This window comes from Lepus europaeus, chromosome 10 (assembly GCF_033115175.1).
Source record: "Lepus europaeus isolate LE1 chromosome 10, mLepTim1.pri, whole genome shotgun sequence".
NCBI lineage: Eukaryota > Metazoa > Chordata > Mammalia > Lagomorpha > Leporidae > Lepus > Lepus europaeus.
Window position 1 is genome coordinate 81,390,594 of NC_084836.1, and position 15,930 is coordinate 81,406,523.

The window sequence follows — 15,930 nt, forward strand, 5'->3', positions numbered from 1 at the left end:
CCATGCAGGTGCAGGGCCCAAGCACTTGGGCCATCCTCTACCACCCTCCCGGGCCACAGGAGAGAGCTGGACTGGAAGAAGAGCAACCGGGACAGAATCCGACGCCCCGACTGGAACTAGAACCCAGTGTGCTGGCGCCACAGGTGGAGGATTAGCCTATTGAGCTGCGGCACCGGCCCACATACTTTGTATTGAGTCTGGATTCTATGTGATTTTACTCTACTAAATTTTCCAACCCCTATATTTGCTATGCATCTTAGTTGTTATATTTTTAACTTTGCAAGGTCTTTTTGGTCCTCTCTAGATTTTCCCTTGCTTCAGAGACTTTTTGAAGGTGTTGGTTATGTAATACCACTTCCTAGCCACAGTTGTTAAATAATGGCATGTTTTAGATTTTTCTTCTCCATGGGTGGACTTGGCTTCTCCCAAGCTGGTTTTGCTTGTTTTGGTTTTGTCTTCTCCTAGATATTTTTGTGTCCCAGGTTGTCCTCCTTGTATTTAAGAGTAAAGCATGGCTGGCGCCACGGCTCAATAGGCTAATCCTCCGCCTGTGGTGCTGGCACACTGGGTTCTAGTCCTGGTCGGGGCACTGGTTCTGTCCCGGTTGTGCCTCTTCCAGTCCAGCTCTCTGCTGTGGCCCGGGAGGGCAGTGAGGATGGCCCAAGTCCTTGGGCCCTGTACCCATGTGGGAGACCAGGAGAAGCACCTGGCTCCTGGCTTTGGATCAGCATGGTGCACCGGCCGCAGTGGCCACTGGGGGGTGAAACAGTGGAAAAAGGAAGACCTTTCTCTCTGTCTCTCTCTCTCTCACAGTCCACTCTGCCTGTAAAAAAAAAAAAAAAAAGAGTGAAGCATGGAAGAACTGATTGGAAGCTCATAGAAGGCAAGTGGGACTCATCACCTGTGAACTTTCTTCCCCTTCCCCAGAACCTGGCTAATAGATTTGCATTGGTACATGAGGAGTCAGGGAGAACATGGTGTCACCATGTTTGCTTTTCTTCTCTGGGGCTGGTCTGATTTCTCAAGCAGGTCTTTTGGGTTTTTGCTGGAAGAGTATTTAAGTCTGGCTTCCCAAATCCTAGTTGCTGAACAGATCAAAGGCTGCCATTCACTTTGCTATTACATATAAGCATGTAGTATGCTTTTTCCAATGTGATGCCCTTGCCTGACTGGTGCTGGGTAGAGACATTCTAGTTTACTGTCTCTTGGAGAGGGAGAAAGACTTTGGAGCTCAGAGTGTTTCTTCAACATACTTTCACCAATACTACTGCTTTTTAACCTGACTGTATTCCAACTGGGAGAGGTAGTGTACTGCCAATGTCCAAGCTTTCATGGGTTCTGCAATATAAACTGCACTGGCTTTCTGGTCAGTCAGAGCCTACTCATTCAAAAATGTTTTTGCTGGGCCAGTGTTGTGACACAGCTGGTTAAGGCACCGTCTGCAATGCCAGCATCCCATATGGGCGTCTGTTAAAGAGTCCCGGCTGCTCTACTTCTGATCCAGCTTCCTGCTTATACTAATGGGAAGGCAGTGGAAAATGGTCCAAGTACTAGTGCCCCTGTCACCCAGTGGGAGACCCAATGGAATTCCTCACTTCTAGCTTCAGCCTGGCGTAACCCTGTTTCTTGTGGCCATTTGGGGAATGAACCAACAGATCAAAAATCAATCAATGTCTCTGTCTCTCTTTTAAGTAAATAAATAAATCTTTTAAAAAAAAAATGTTTTACTGGGGCCAGCGCTGTGGTTCAACAGATTAAAGCCCTGGCCTGAAGCACTGGCATTCCATATGGGCGCTGGTTCGAGTCCCAGCTGCTCCTCTTCCCATCCAGCTCTCTGCTATGGCCTGGGAAAGCAGTAGAAGATGGCCCAAGTGCTTGGGCCCCTGCACTCATGTGGAAGACTGGGAAGAAGCTCCTGGCTCCTGGCTTTGGATCAGTGCAGCTCTGGCTGTTGCAGCCATCTGGCTAGTGAACCAGCGGATGGAAGACCTCTCTCTCTGTCTCTACCTCCCTCTGTAACTCTTTCAAATAAATATAAAAAAAGTTTTACTGTTTTCTCTTCTCCTACTATTTTTAATCTTTTAAAAACTCCTTTATTGTGATTTCAGTGGAACGAAGTTCAAGAATAAGAAAAAATAACAGAATAAGAATAATAATTAAAAAAATGGCCGGCACGTGGCTTAACAGGCTAACCTTCCACCTTGCGGCACTGGCACACCGGGTTCTAGTCCCAGCTGGGGCGCTGGATTCTATCCCGGTTGCCCCTCTTCCTGGCCAGCTCTCTGCTATGGCCTGGGAAGGCAGTGGAGGATGGCCCAAGTGCTTGGGCCCTGCACCCACATGGGAGACCAGGAGAAGCACCTGGCTCCTAGCTTCGGATCAGCACAATGCGCCGGCCGCAGCAGCCTTGGAGGGTGAACCAATGGCAAAAAGGAAGACCTTTCTCTCTGTCTCTCTCTCTCTCACTATCCACTCTGCCTGTCAAAAATAAAATAAATAAATAAAGTGAGGTCACAGTTTCTTCACTAGTCAAAAAGGGATCAGGATAGAGCCTCCCTCACTGGGTTACTATGGGATGAAATAACTTAATGTACACCAAGTGTTCAGAAGAGTGATTAGCGATTAGCACACTGCAATCATTAAAAGTTCACATTATAAGTAGTATACATATGTATGCTTTTTGAGTGTTCATATCTTTTGCACATTTTTGTATTGAGGTGATTGTCTTTTATTTTTTGTTATTAGAACTTTATGTAATTTTCATAGATGAAGACTAAAGGAAATTTCAAGGAGGAGTAGGTATTAACCCTTGGGGGATTAATGAAAAATCTCAGTCATTGAAGAGCTATCATAAATGATGGAGAAAGTTGTAAAAACCTGATAGTCACATTCTCAAGGCCTCACAGCGGGTCAGCGCTAGATCTAGGGTTAGAACCTGGCTCTCAGGACCGGCGCTGTGGTGTAGCGGGTAAAGCCACCATCTGCAGTGCCTGCATCCCATATAGGTGCATGTTCGAATCCCAGCTGCTCCACTTTCAATCCAGCTCTCTGCTAATGCACCTGGGAAAGCAGTGGAAGATGGCCTAAGTCCTTGCACCCCTGCACCCATGTGGGAGACCCGAAAGAAGCTCCTGGCTTCAGATCGGCCCAGCCTTGGCTGTTGCAGCCATCTGAGGAGTGAATCAGCAGTGGAAGACCTCTCTCTCTCACTTCCCAGAGGGAAGTGGGGTGGGGCGTGTGCCATAAGAAAGCGACACAATGAATCCCAGCACTCAGCAGTGGGAAATAAAACTGTGATTCACATTAACCAAGAGGAAAGGTCAAAGAGAGAAAAAACCCTAAAAGTTAAAACCACACACACACACATGCACCAAATGCCACGCTGGGCGTGCTGGCCTAACTTCTGCTTTTTCAAAATCCAAAGAAGAAAAAAGAAAAGAAATTTTTCAAAACCTAGCTTAATACATCTAGAGGGCAAAACTGAACCAGTATAATGCAAAGTATAGGTCTATAAAAAGAAAATAATTATTTTTAGTGAAGTTGCTATTTGTTATCAGATAAAACGAGTCTATTTTCCACCAAAACATTCCTCCAATTGTTACTGAACAAAGTTTCAAAGTGGAACTTTTGCTTAAATGACTGCCCCTTTGGGAGCAAAATTCCTGCCTCATTGTAGCCTCCTCTCAACTAACAGGTAGCGCTTCTCAATAACAAATTATCCAGGAGCACAACTTAACAGAGTCAAAGTAGCAAATAAACAAAAAACAAGCTCAAAGTTACCAAGATCCATTGCTTTGAAACCTGCTGGAAACAACCCAAGAAGCCACGGGGCTCAGATTTAAAGTGTGAGTGGATGAACAGTCACTGTGGACACAAATTTAGAATTTCACTGCCAGTATGAACAGAGATAGCCATGACACGACTAAGTTTATGAAACACAAAATGAAGCTGATAGTTGGATAGGATTTGGTTTATCCCAGCACCAGAGATGGCCAAGGGGCTTTCAAAATCAGTGTAAACCCTGGAATGATTGATTTTAAAAGTATGGGAAGGGGAGGTTTGGGGTGGAGGTCTTGGGTGCGGTGTAGTATGCCCACAGTGAGGCGAACTGTCACTCGCTGTACCTGGCAGGGAGGCTGGAAGATAAAATGGCAGCTTTTGAGGGCAGATACTGTCGGGCAGTGAAAATGCTGTCAGGCTTGTGGAAGCACTGAGGTTGGGGGAGAGGAGGAAAGAGCAACCATGCAGCAGGGTCACCCACCCATGGACCACACACTCACCCAAAAGCTAAAGGGAGTGGAGTTCTTCTTGTTTGATTTTTTTTTTTTTTATTCCTAACATTGGGAGTCTCCTTGGACCCAGCTAACTCGATGGTGAAACTTCCACTTTTGGATTTTTTGTAATGTCCTCATAAACACATACTTGCACTCCATTTGCTGGTAAAAATACAACGTAACCAGACCACATCAGAAACAGCATTTTGGGCTCAAAATATTTTGGTCTTGTATTTAATGCCTGACCTACTTAGTACATTTTTCCATTTAATAAGACTTAAAGAGATTATTCATACTTCAAATTACCCATCCGGAAGGCATTTTATAAACATGTCTCATTGTCTGTAATTTGTTATATTTTCAAAATATAGACATGTTGAAACCATACCGCATGCAATAAAAACTATCATTTTCCAGTTGAATTTTTTCACTTTGTTATAAAATTATGATGCAACAGGTGATACAAGAAATCACGTGGGCAGAGAAATCTAATGCTGTTTGTAAACCGAAAATGACATGTTTATTACAAAAGCAATACATGTTTGTTATAAAAGAAATTAGAAGATGTAAATTTAAAAATCTACAAACATATTTGTTAATCCTCTGGCACAGCTCTTTCTAGCATTTTTATGTGCCCATCTGTCTCTATCTCTTTATTGTGTTTCATTTCATTTTAGAATGCTTATTACAACCTGACATGCATTGTGTATTTATCTGCCTGCTAGCCATTCCTCCCACTAGGTTGGAAACACCTTGAAAGGAAAGCACTTCTGTCACTTTCATTCTTATTAAGTCCTCTCCACCCCTCAATCCCATCCAGCCTTACACAGCATCTGACTCACCTGAGGTGTACAAAAAGACTCAGGGAATGGATGAAAGAATCAAGAGTTGGCATTCACTAGGTATTTGGAAAAGCCACTTAGTAGAAGCCAACTTGCCCGAAGTCAGGAGATGGCAAATGGGTGGGAATCTCTTCAGTACCTCCTGGCTCCGTGTTCCACCTGCAGTGGGTAGATTAGCCCATGCATTTCTGCTGGAGCTCAACAAGTTGGTGGCAGGCATGTTCTTGGTTCATTTTCACCTACTAGGAGAAACTGTGGTAAGAAGTAGTGGATTTGCTGGGAAGGGACCCCTGCAAAAGAGGCCAATATGGGATGGTAAGGTCTGCCGGGGACCACACGTGTGCCTGGGTTCAGCTGCCACCGTGTGTGCTGAACAGCTCTGCTCAGTCCTTCCCTCCCCCCAGTCTGACCCTACACACCAGGTGCACACAAAGCAGGTGGCTCTTGACCAACCCACAGGGGAAAGGGCTGAGTGGCTTCTGAAGGAAGGAAGATAATCAGAAGCATGTTCATGTCTTTTCTTCATCCAATATCTGGGCACTTTCAATCACCAATTTCCCATTCAGACAAAAAGTCGTCAAGGCCGTATGCCTTGATTTCATAGAAGTCCTTTATGTTATTGCTTAGACAATGACTGTTCCCAGCAAAAGATTTAAAATCCAACCCAGCCCTTCCTCGGCTCCATAAAACAGATTCTGAGGGTACCATTCCAACAGAAGGTGCTGGGTGCTAGTGAGGTCTGGGGTTAACCAGAAACTGGAGTTGTTTTCTACATTTTTATTTGGAAATATTTTTGAACTTACAGAAATTAGTCACCTAGAATGCTCCTCACTCAATACAAAGAAAAATAAACCAACACAATGAGCAAAAGATGTGAACATGAAAAATGCTCCACCTCATTAGTCCCTAGGGACACGCTAAAGCCCTAAGGCACCATGATACATCCATCAAAATGGCTACAGTTAAAAAAAAAAGTGTTAACAGCAACTGCTGGTGAGACATGGAGAAACAGGAACTCTTACACATGGTGGGAATGTAAAATGGCGTAGCATCTTTGGAGCTTGGCAGTTTCACAGGGAACCAAACATCCACTAACTGCATCCCTCGGAATTCCACTCCAAGTGAAACTACATGTCCACCTTGTATGTGGACTTGTATGTGGATAGTCATAGCAGCATTGCTCACAGTAATAAAACTACAACGCCTATCACCTCTAGAATGGATAAACAACATGAGACGTGTCCCTGTAATGGAGTACTGTTCAGCTTCAGATCCAGCTTCCTGCTAATGCACCTGGGAAGGCAGCCGAAAGTGACTCAAGGACTGGGTGCCCTGCCAAGACCAGGATGGAGTTGCAGGCTCCTGGCTTTAGCCTGGCCCAGCCCTGACTGTGGTGGTTATTTGGGGAGTAAACTGTAGATGGAAGATTCTGTGTGTGTGTGTGTGTGTTTCTCCCCGCCCCCGCCCTGATGCTCTGCCTTTCAAATAAATAAATCTTTTTTAAGATTGTATTAATTTATTTGAAAGGTAGACTTACAGACAGAGGGAGAGAAACAGAGAAAGAGGGGTCTTCCATCTGCTAGCTCACTCCCAGGAGACTACGTAGGTGCAAGGGACCAAGTACTTACTTGGGCCACCCTCAGCTGCTTTCCCAGCCACATTAGCAGGGAGCTGGATTGGAAGTGGAGCAGCATGCACTCAAACCAGCGTCCATATGGGGTGCCAGAGCTGCAGGCAGTGCCTTAACCTGTTATGCCACAGAGCTGGCCCCCTAATAAATAAATCTTTAAAAAAAAAAAAAGATCTGTATTTACTTGGCCAATTTATAGACATGGTATAAATAATTTACAAGTGTTTGGAAAGACATGAAATCACTTGGAGTTGAGGTTTCTAATGCAGACCTTCTGCATGTGGCCAAGAACACAGCAGTCACGCCACCTCTCACATATGCTTTATGACTTAGAACTCACAAAAAGCATAAAATGGCAAGTCTCTTCCATGTGGACTTGGAAAAAGTCCTGTAAATTTATGGCTGCAAATTCCATCCAACATAAAAGCTTTGCCTCTTCTCCTTCCAGCTAAATTGTAGCCATGCCAGAGAAGAGAGCCAAGGTATTAAGAGAAGCAAAGAAATAACATTTTTATGGAATTCAAAGCCTTCTCCTAAAATGTAGGAAAACATACACATCAATGTCATTGACAACTTATTCTATGCTTCTTGCTGCTCTTTTTTCATTCTGACAAGTCTGAGCAACTGGGCTGTGCAGCTTCCAACCCTAACTGTTGTAGGCAGCTGCTAGGGTGGTAACAGGTTGTCACTGTGGGAGGGACAAACTCACTGACTCCAAACACTGCACCAAACACGAACCAAGCTATTTGGGGGGCAATGCCCAGCTAACAAAGAAGCTGCTTGAACCTGAAGGCATTTACTATCATTTCATCTCCTATTAAGAACAAATTAGAGTATCATTGAGGCATTGGGGTCTCCCAGGTTTCCACCTGCACTTGCACTTGGTGCACCTCTACTCTCATCAAGAGAACATCATCCCAGGACTTAGGATGTGCTTAGGCATTGCTGGCCTGGCATCAGTGTGAAGCCCAAGTCTAGCTGGACCCAGGCAGGAAACAAGGTCACCCAGCTGAGCCCAGCCTGCAGCAGCCCATCCCCCAGTGCATGTCACCTACCCAAGGTCTGCCCAGCCAAGCCTGACCTCCAGACCACCACATTTGGTTGCAGGACCTAAATGGATGCTGTCATCTATTTCCCTCACTGAGGTTAGGGATGATCTGTCACACACGGGAGAGCCCAGATGTAGGGAGCAAAGGGGAAACTCACAAAGCCAAGGGGAATAATGCAGAATAGATTTTTCTTCTTTCCTTGCATAGACAAATGGGTGGCAACATATCCAACCATAATCAGGATTGCTTGGGTCCACATAACTTCTTCCTTTTTTTTCTTGACAGGCAGAGTGGACAGTGAGAGAGAGAGACAGAGAGAAAGGTCTTCCTTTGCCGTTGGTTCACCCTCCAATGGCCGTTGCGGCCGGTGCGCTGCGGCCGGCGCACCGCGCTGATCCGATGGCAGGAGCCAGGTGCTTCTCCTGGTCTCCCATGGGGTGCAGGGCCCAAGCACTTGGGCCATCCTCCACTGCACTCCCTGGCCACAGCAGAGAGCTGGCCTGGAAGAGGGGCAACCAGGACAGAATCCGGCACCCCGACCGGGACTAGAACCCGGTGTGCCGGCGCCGCTAGGCAGAGGATTAGCCTAGTGAGCCGCGGCGCCGGCCCAAACTTCTTCCAAAGATATCCCAATTTCCATGACTCTAAGAGGGACAATTCCAAAATGTATCCTGTAGCCTGCCCCGGGCCCCCAGTGGGACTGGGTCTCAGGGAGCTTCTCAGGGTTGCAGACCCTATAGCCTTTCTCTCTCCTTATCCCACTCCCCACTCCCTTGTGCTTCTGGCCATCTCTGCACTCTAAATTCTCACACTCCAATTCTTGACCCAAACTCAGACACAGTCTCCTTTTTGTAAGCAACAGCTACCATTCACCGAGCACTTGAATGAGTCAGATGCCATCACACACACACACACACACACACACGACCTCAGCTCTCTGTGCCTCTGTTTAAACAGTGCCCATGTGTCTCATGGGCAGTGAGCATACCTGACCTGCTTAGGACAGGAAGTGACTCACGGCAAACATTCAATAAATAATGTGTGCTTTCGACAAAACTTGTGCATCCTCAGAACCCTTGGGCTTCTAAGCTGTGTCTGCTAGGGTTGGAGTAGATGCAATAGGGTTGAGGAAAACAAAGAAGGTCGAAGGGGAGGGGGAGAAAAGCAGTATATCCCATCAACTAAAGCTCTCTGAAATCTCAGCCAGCTGATGGCAGCTCTTGCCTTGCACTCAACAGGAACAAGAACAGGAAAAACATTTGGAAAAGCAGAGAGAGAGAAAGAGAGAGAAAGAGAGAGAAAGAGAGAGAAAGAGAGAGAAAGAGAGAGAAAGAGAGAGAAAGAGAGAGAGAGAGAGAGAGAGCACGCATGCATCTGCTGATTCACTCCCCAAATGGCTGTAACGGCCAGGCCAGGGCCAGGCCAAAGCCAGAAGCCTGGAATTCCAACTGGGTCTCCTTCATGTGCAGCAGGGACCCAGGAACTTGGGCCACCTTGTGCTGCCTTCCCAGATACCTTAGCAGGAGGCTGGATCAGAACAGAGCACCTGAATCCAAACCAGCACTCTGATAGGGGATGCCGGCATGACAAATGACAAGCCTGACCCACTGTGCCACACTTTGCAGCCACAAATAAAAACTGTCTCCATGCACTTGATTTCATCATTTAGCAGACACGAGGGATCCTTTCTCTTGGGGTGTTGCCAAATAACCAGCCTCGAGCCTCCAAGAGTGCTCAGCAGAGGACTTCTTTACTTGTGAGGATTATCTGTGGGAATCTGGTCCCCTCTCTGGACAGTACTGCAAGATGAGTTTTTTCTGGAAGAATCTCTGAGAAACAGGCCCTGATGCATAAACTGTGTCATACCCTCTACCGTGTTCCAGTGCCCGCTGCTTGCCTGAGCCTTGCCCTCCTGGTGGCAGTTGCTGAGAGTCTACAGCATGGAGTGGAGAAGCTGGAGAACCAGGGAAGGGGATGCTACAGCTTGAGCTCCCTGGTGTGCAGGGTGAAGGTGTGGGAGGGGTCCCCAGAGGGCAGTGGCCTGGGTGAGGAAGGATTTCAAGGACGCTGGGCCACGACCCAAGGACTTCACCCCAGTTGGGCAGAAGATTAGGGCTTTGCTCTGCTGGTGACAGAGCCCTTGGGGGCTCAAACCTAGCTTATGGTGGCGAGGGAGGGGGTAGTGGGGGTGTTCCACACATTCAGCCAGGAGGAGAATGCAACGGATAACCAGGTGGTAACAAAAATTGCTATTCACCCAGATGAAGGTAGGGTGCCGTCCAAAGGTCACTGACTCATGGCTTGCCAATGAATTCTCCTCCAGTGGTGTCCTTTGCTCCATTAGCCTCGCCTTTCTGTATCCCGCTCTGTACCCCAGAGCTCCCACCCAGCTGTGGCAGAGGGAAGGGGGAGGGAGCCAAACCCCAGGAGCTCTTGATTATACCTGTGGGGCAGTGGGCAGGCTGCCTTCGCATGGGACGCTCAGTGCAGCGGAACCACACAGCCTGCCTTCGTGTCTCCCTGCAGCCACTGCCCAACTCGGGAAAGCCGTGTACATTCTTGGGATGTGGTATCCTCAATTGTACAATGAGTACGAGAGTAATACGGTCATCCTTTAGCACCCATAGGGGGACACCAGGATCTCCAAACACCACATTCATTTGACCAAAACAAGGACCCCCTGAGCCTACCAAAATCTCCAAGTGCTCAAGTCTCTTTACTAACATGGCTTACTATTAGCAAGTAACTCTCGCCTCCCCTGTCATACATATTCCATCATCTCTATGATTACCTGAAATGCCTATAGCAATGCACATACTCTATTAGTTTACTTTTATGGACTAATGACAAGGAAAGAAAACAATCTAGACATGGTCAGCACCAATGCAATTATTTTTTTTTCCCAAATATCTTCAGGCTGGAGTCTGCAGATGTGGGGTCCACAGGAAGGCAGAGCTCACTGTGATCCTGCAGTGGCTGAGCTCCCATAGGGACTCAATGAGATGTAAATGCAACAGCAGACGCAGTGGCCATGTGAAGGGACCGCTGTCTGTTAAGTTGAAGACTTTCGAGTTCCACGGGGGAAGAGGGATCTGAGAGACAGACTCCAGGACCCTCCCCTTCCTCTTTGGTTATCGCCGCCCTCAGCCACCAAACAAAGCCCCTCATATCCATGGCGGGGAAACTGAAGCTTCCGTGGCAGGAAGGATGTCATGACTGATGCACTTCCAGGTGTGTCCAGTTGGATGGAAGCCTCTTTCTGCGGGTGTAGACACGAAAGTGGCTGCTTCACTCTTTACCTCCAACCTGCTTCCCAGGTCCCCATCGTGTGCTGCCCCCAGCCAACAATGGGGGCAAAGAAAAGAGCAGCAAAGAAAAAGCAGTGTCTATCACCAACTGCCAACCCATGTTCTCCCTGATCCTCCCTCTTAGACGTGGCCGGGGCAGAGTCACAGGGGACCCGAGCATGGCTCTTCCATGCTGCGCCCGTCTCAGCCTTGACCTGTGGCCCGCTCATCTCAGTTCTATTCAATTTTGATCGTAAGTTAGGAACCATGGAAGTGGTTTCCTTTTCAGCAGCTCTGTTGGAATGTTCTCTCAGTTAGCATTGACATGCCATGTGGTATTATAGATTGTGCAGACGGCCAGAGTCCTCCACCCTCCCTATGTCTCCGCATTTGCAAGGTGGCTTAGCAGCTCCCCCCGGCCATGGCTGCACTCTGTTTTTCCATCTCTTGAATCTGGACCAGCTGACTGACTTGCTTTGGTCAAAAGAATGTGGCAGGGATGACACATGTCAGTCTCTTTGGAGTCATGCTTTTGTGTGCATGTGCTTGGATTAGCCTGTTGGGTGATGAGAGATCCATGGGACGGAGGTGAGCCATCTGGGAGGAGGCCATCCTGCCCCCGTCAGCTCCCAGCCAAGCTGGCAGACACAGGGGCAGCACAGCTGGCCCAGACAGAGCAGGTGCGCCACGCTCAAACTGCCAATCTGGAAAAGCAGGAACTATAGCTATTATTTAAAGTCAAGGCGGGGAGCCAGTGTTGTGATGCACCAAGTTAAGCCGCCGCTTGCGACGCCAGCATCCCACATTGGAGTGCTGGTTCAAGTGCTGGCTGGTCTGTGCCTGGTCTAGCTTCTTGCTAAGGTGCCTTGGAGGGCAGTGGAAGATGATCCAAGTACTTATGCTCTTGCCACCTACATAGGAGCCCTGGATGGAGTTTCTAGCTACTGACTTCAACTTGGTCCTGTCCCAACTGTTATGGCCATTTGGGGAGTGAACCAGCCGATGGAAGACCTCTCCCTCTCTTGCTCTCACTCTGTCTTTTAAACAAATAAATCTGTAAAGATAAATAGATAAAAGTCACAGGTTGAGTGAGCATCCCTAATCCAAAAAGCTCCAAAGTCCAAAAAGTTTTGAGTGCCAACCTGACAAGATTTGGGATTTTGAAGTATTTTGAATTTGAGATTTTTGGATTGGGGATGCTCAACCAGCAAAGTCTATGCAAATATTTCAAACCCAAAAGAAAAAAAGTATCAGAAACCTGTAACACTTCTGATCCCAAACACTTCAACCAGGATATTCAACTCATGCTAAGTTTAAGGTGGTTTGTTACGCAGAAAAAGCAAATGGATAGACAAGGCCATGGAAATACAATTAAAGAATTAAATGGACCGAACACTTTAGATGCATTTATCCACCTGCCACATACACACACACAAAAAGTCCTCATGTTCTGGGCTTGTTGCCATGTTCATCTTATTACTGAAGTTCTACAGCTCCTAGGTAGAGCCAGTGCTGGGTGTTCTAGATAGTGTCAAGACCCAAGTTGTCCCCAGCTTTCAAGTAGCTGCAGTGACACACACACACACACACACACCCATGGGCACACGAAACCCAAGTGCCCCAGTTCTTATAAGCAAAGGCTGACCCAACGTTAACGTACTTCCTACTTCATCCCTCATGTCTTGGCTGTTCACTGTGGCCATAACCAAACACCTCAGAATGGGGAATTTATAAAGAAACAGGTCAGTTTTGGTTCATGGATCTAGACATCCAAGAGCATGGCACTGTATCTGCTCAGCTTCTGATGCCGGCCTGGCACTGGGAGGTGTCAAGTCTCACCTTTCAGGAAGGCCCTCTGGCAAGAGCCAAGCCAGTCTCCTGAGAAGGGGAACTCACTCCTGTGAGAGAAGAATTAATCCATTACTGAGGGCTCTGTGCCCATGACCCAACACCTCTCAACACCCTTACTCCGGGGACCAAGCCTCAACACGAGTTTGGGTGAAGACAAGCTATATTCACCCCATCGCACAGACCACGGTCAGCTCCCCAGTGTTGTGTACCTGCTCCTCTCCCCTTCCGAAGATTTTCCACGTGGATAACAAGCTTCCCAGACACAGCCTAGCTGAGCCCTGTGGCACTTCCTGTTCCTGTTTTGTTTAAAGGTGCGTTTTATTGAAGTTCTTTCTTGCCAAAAGTCAAACACGAACGTGTTTTATCTAACAGGAAAGACAGTGGAAATGACAACAAACCTCTGGCGCTGTTGAAGTACATTAAAGTGAAGGGCGAGGGCTTGACTCAGCCATTAAGATGCTGTGTGCGATGCCTGCATCCGGCATGGGAACGCCTGGGTATGAACCCCAGCTTCACTCGCGATTCCGGGTTCCTGCTAAGGTGTGTTTCAGGAGGCAGCAGGCGACGGCTCATTAACTGGGTCCCTGCCACCCATGTGGGAGACTTGGATGGAGTTCTGGCTCCCAGCTGGGGCCAGGTCCAGCCCCGTCTGTTGAGGGCATTTGAGGAGAGAGTAAACCACTAGATGGGAGATCTCTCTCTCTCTCTCTCTCTCTCTCTCTCTCTCTCTCTCTGCCTTTCAAAGAAATAAAAATAAATCAGAATTTAGGAATGAATTAAAATTAAGACCATGTCTAAAGAATTCCTGAGCAGACACCACCATTAGGCTCATCAAGCCTTACTTGATTTCAAACATATATGATGCTTATTTCTTGTAGATGCCTATATTAAAGAAAAATATAACTTAAGCTCAACCAATCAGAAGTAGTCAAATAAAGCTATAATTTTCGAAATAGGGATTTGGCAATGGAATTAATCCAATGCACAAACTAGGTAATTATAACCAACCTTATTTCATTGTCCATCCTATGAAAGCTTTCCTCTTGCCTCTGTCCATGGGGCTCCAGAATCACTCCTGGTTTGGAGCTGCCTGATTCATAAATCATCATTTGCTCAAATAAACTCCTTAAAATTGTATTGTGTTTCATTTACTTTTTTTTTTCAGTTTTATTTATTTGAAAGGCAGACTTACAGAGGAGCGGGGGGAGAGAGGGAGAGAGGGAGAGAAGGGGAGAGGGAGAGAGGGGGAGAGGGAGAGAAGGGGAGAGGGAGAGAGGGGGAGAGGGAGAGAGGGAGAGAGGGAGAGAGGGGGAGAGGGGGAGATCGTCCATCCACTGGTCCACTCCCTAAATGGTTAGGCCCAGCCAAAACCAGAATCCTGGAGCTCCTTCTAGGTCTCCCAAGGGTGGCAGGGACCCAAGCACTGAGGCCATCTTCCACTGCTTTCTCAGGCACATAAGCAAGGAGGTGGAGTGGAAGTGGAGCAGCCAGGACTTGACCCAGCACGAATATAGGATGCCAGTGTTGCTGGCAGAGGCTTAACTTGCTACACCACAACACCAGTCCCCTTGTTCACTTTTTAACAGCCTCAAAAGGCAAAATTTCAACACCAAAGTAAGACAAAACTTCCAAGTTTATACCTGGAAATATGTGCTTCCTTACCTTTCTTTCACTATCATAGAGAAAATCCACATGTAATGCTCTTGTTACGATTTTAACATGCATTTATCAGTGCCTGCTACAGGTAAGGGTCTATGCTAGAAACAGTAAGGTGAGGGGCGCAGTCCCTGACCTCCTCCAAGTCAAAGGGGCAGAAGCACCACTCACAGGCACACAAGATGATGATTTTACACAATGGGAAAGGCATACTGAATGGCTTGAACAGACACCAGACGTAAGTACAGCTTCCCTGGAGAACTCTACAAGTAAGCCAGGACACGGAACATCTAAGTAAGGTCCAAATTCAGGACACAGAGGCACAATATATTGTACAAAGCCAATTCTCTAAGATGCTGCTCTCTTATCTTCTTACTACAACAAGCCTTGCTTTGAGAACAGTTGGTAAAGTCGCAGCCCAGGAGGAACACATAGCTGGGGCCGTGACTAATATCACAAGCTTGAAATCAAACAATCCTGGTTTAAATTCCAGTGACACAGACCTTGAGTGAGTCACTCCACCTGTTGGCTTACTTGACAATGCGTGTAACGTTATCTCCCTTAAGCACTGTTGTGGGTTTAAATGAGAAAGCTCAGAAGAATGACAGTGTTTATTGTGCTTTCGATTGTTCTGATGGAGGGGCAGGGCTCAGCAGGGATGATTCATCAGGCTTGTATCAGTGGGGAGCCACTGGAAGGCAGGTGGCGCCAGACTTTCAAAGTCCGATTTGCAGGGAGTCCAATTGCCAGCCAGAACACTTGCATGTGGCTTCTCTAGGGTGGCCGGGTCTCAAAGGCTCACATCCCAGGAGAAGGAGAGAGCCAGGAGAAAGGAAACCATTTGTATTCATCAAAGTTTTGAGGTCATTCAACATTTCTGCCACGTTCTGTATGTTGGGGTAGCCCCTGAACCCTGCTAAGATTCCAAGGGAGATTCCACTTGATGAGGGAGCAGTAAAAATCTACAAAAGCAGTCACATTGCTATGGCCATTTCTGGAAAACACCACCTGCGACAGTGACCCTAGATCCATATCCCTATGAGGATAATTTCTGTAGAAAGGAAACAGATGAAATAGTTGCTGTAGGCTCCATCCTGTCCACGGCTGCCTGGGTTCTTTGTGCTCCATTCGCAAAGTCAGGCCACAGCAGAGCCTAATGCATGCTGCCATGAGAACTAGAGGAATTAACCCTTTACAGTGTGTAAAGCACGTGGTTGGTGCTGCAGGCACATGAGTGTTTCTGTTCACGCTCTCAGGATTCTTCGCCTCTCCTGAGGCTTGCGTGGCCCTGCTGCAGGTGCATCCTAAATGCAATCCCTCAGCAGCAAACCCCAGCCAAGG

General features: G+C 47.3%; 1 protein-coding gene across 1 annotated transcript in view; it reads right to left on the bottom strand.

Moving 5' to 3' along the window:
* Positions 1-15,930, bottom strand: part of RIN2 (Ras and Rab interactor 2) — a 238,679-nt gene that overhangs the window by 187,020 nt on the left and 35,729 nt on the right. The gene's annotated exons all lie outside the window — the stretch shown is intronic.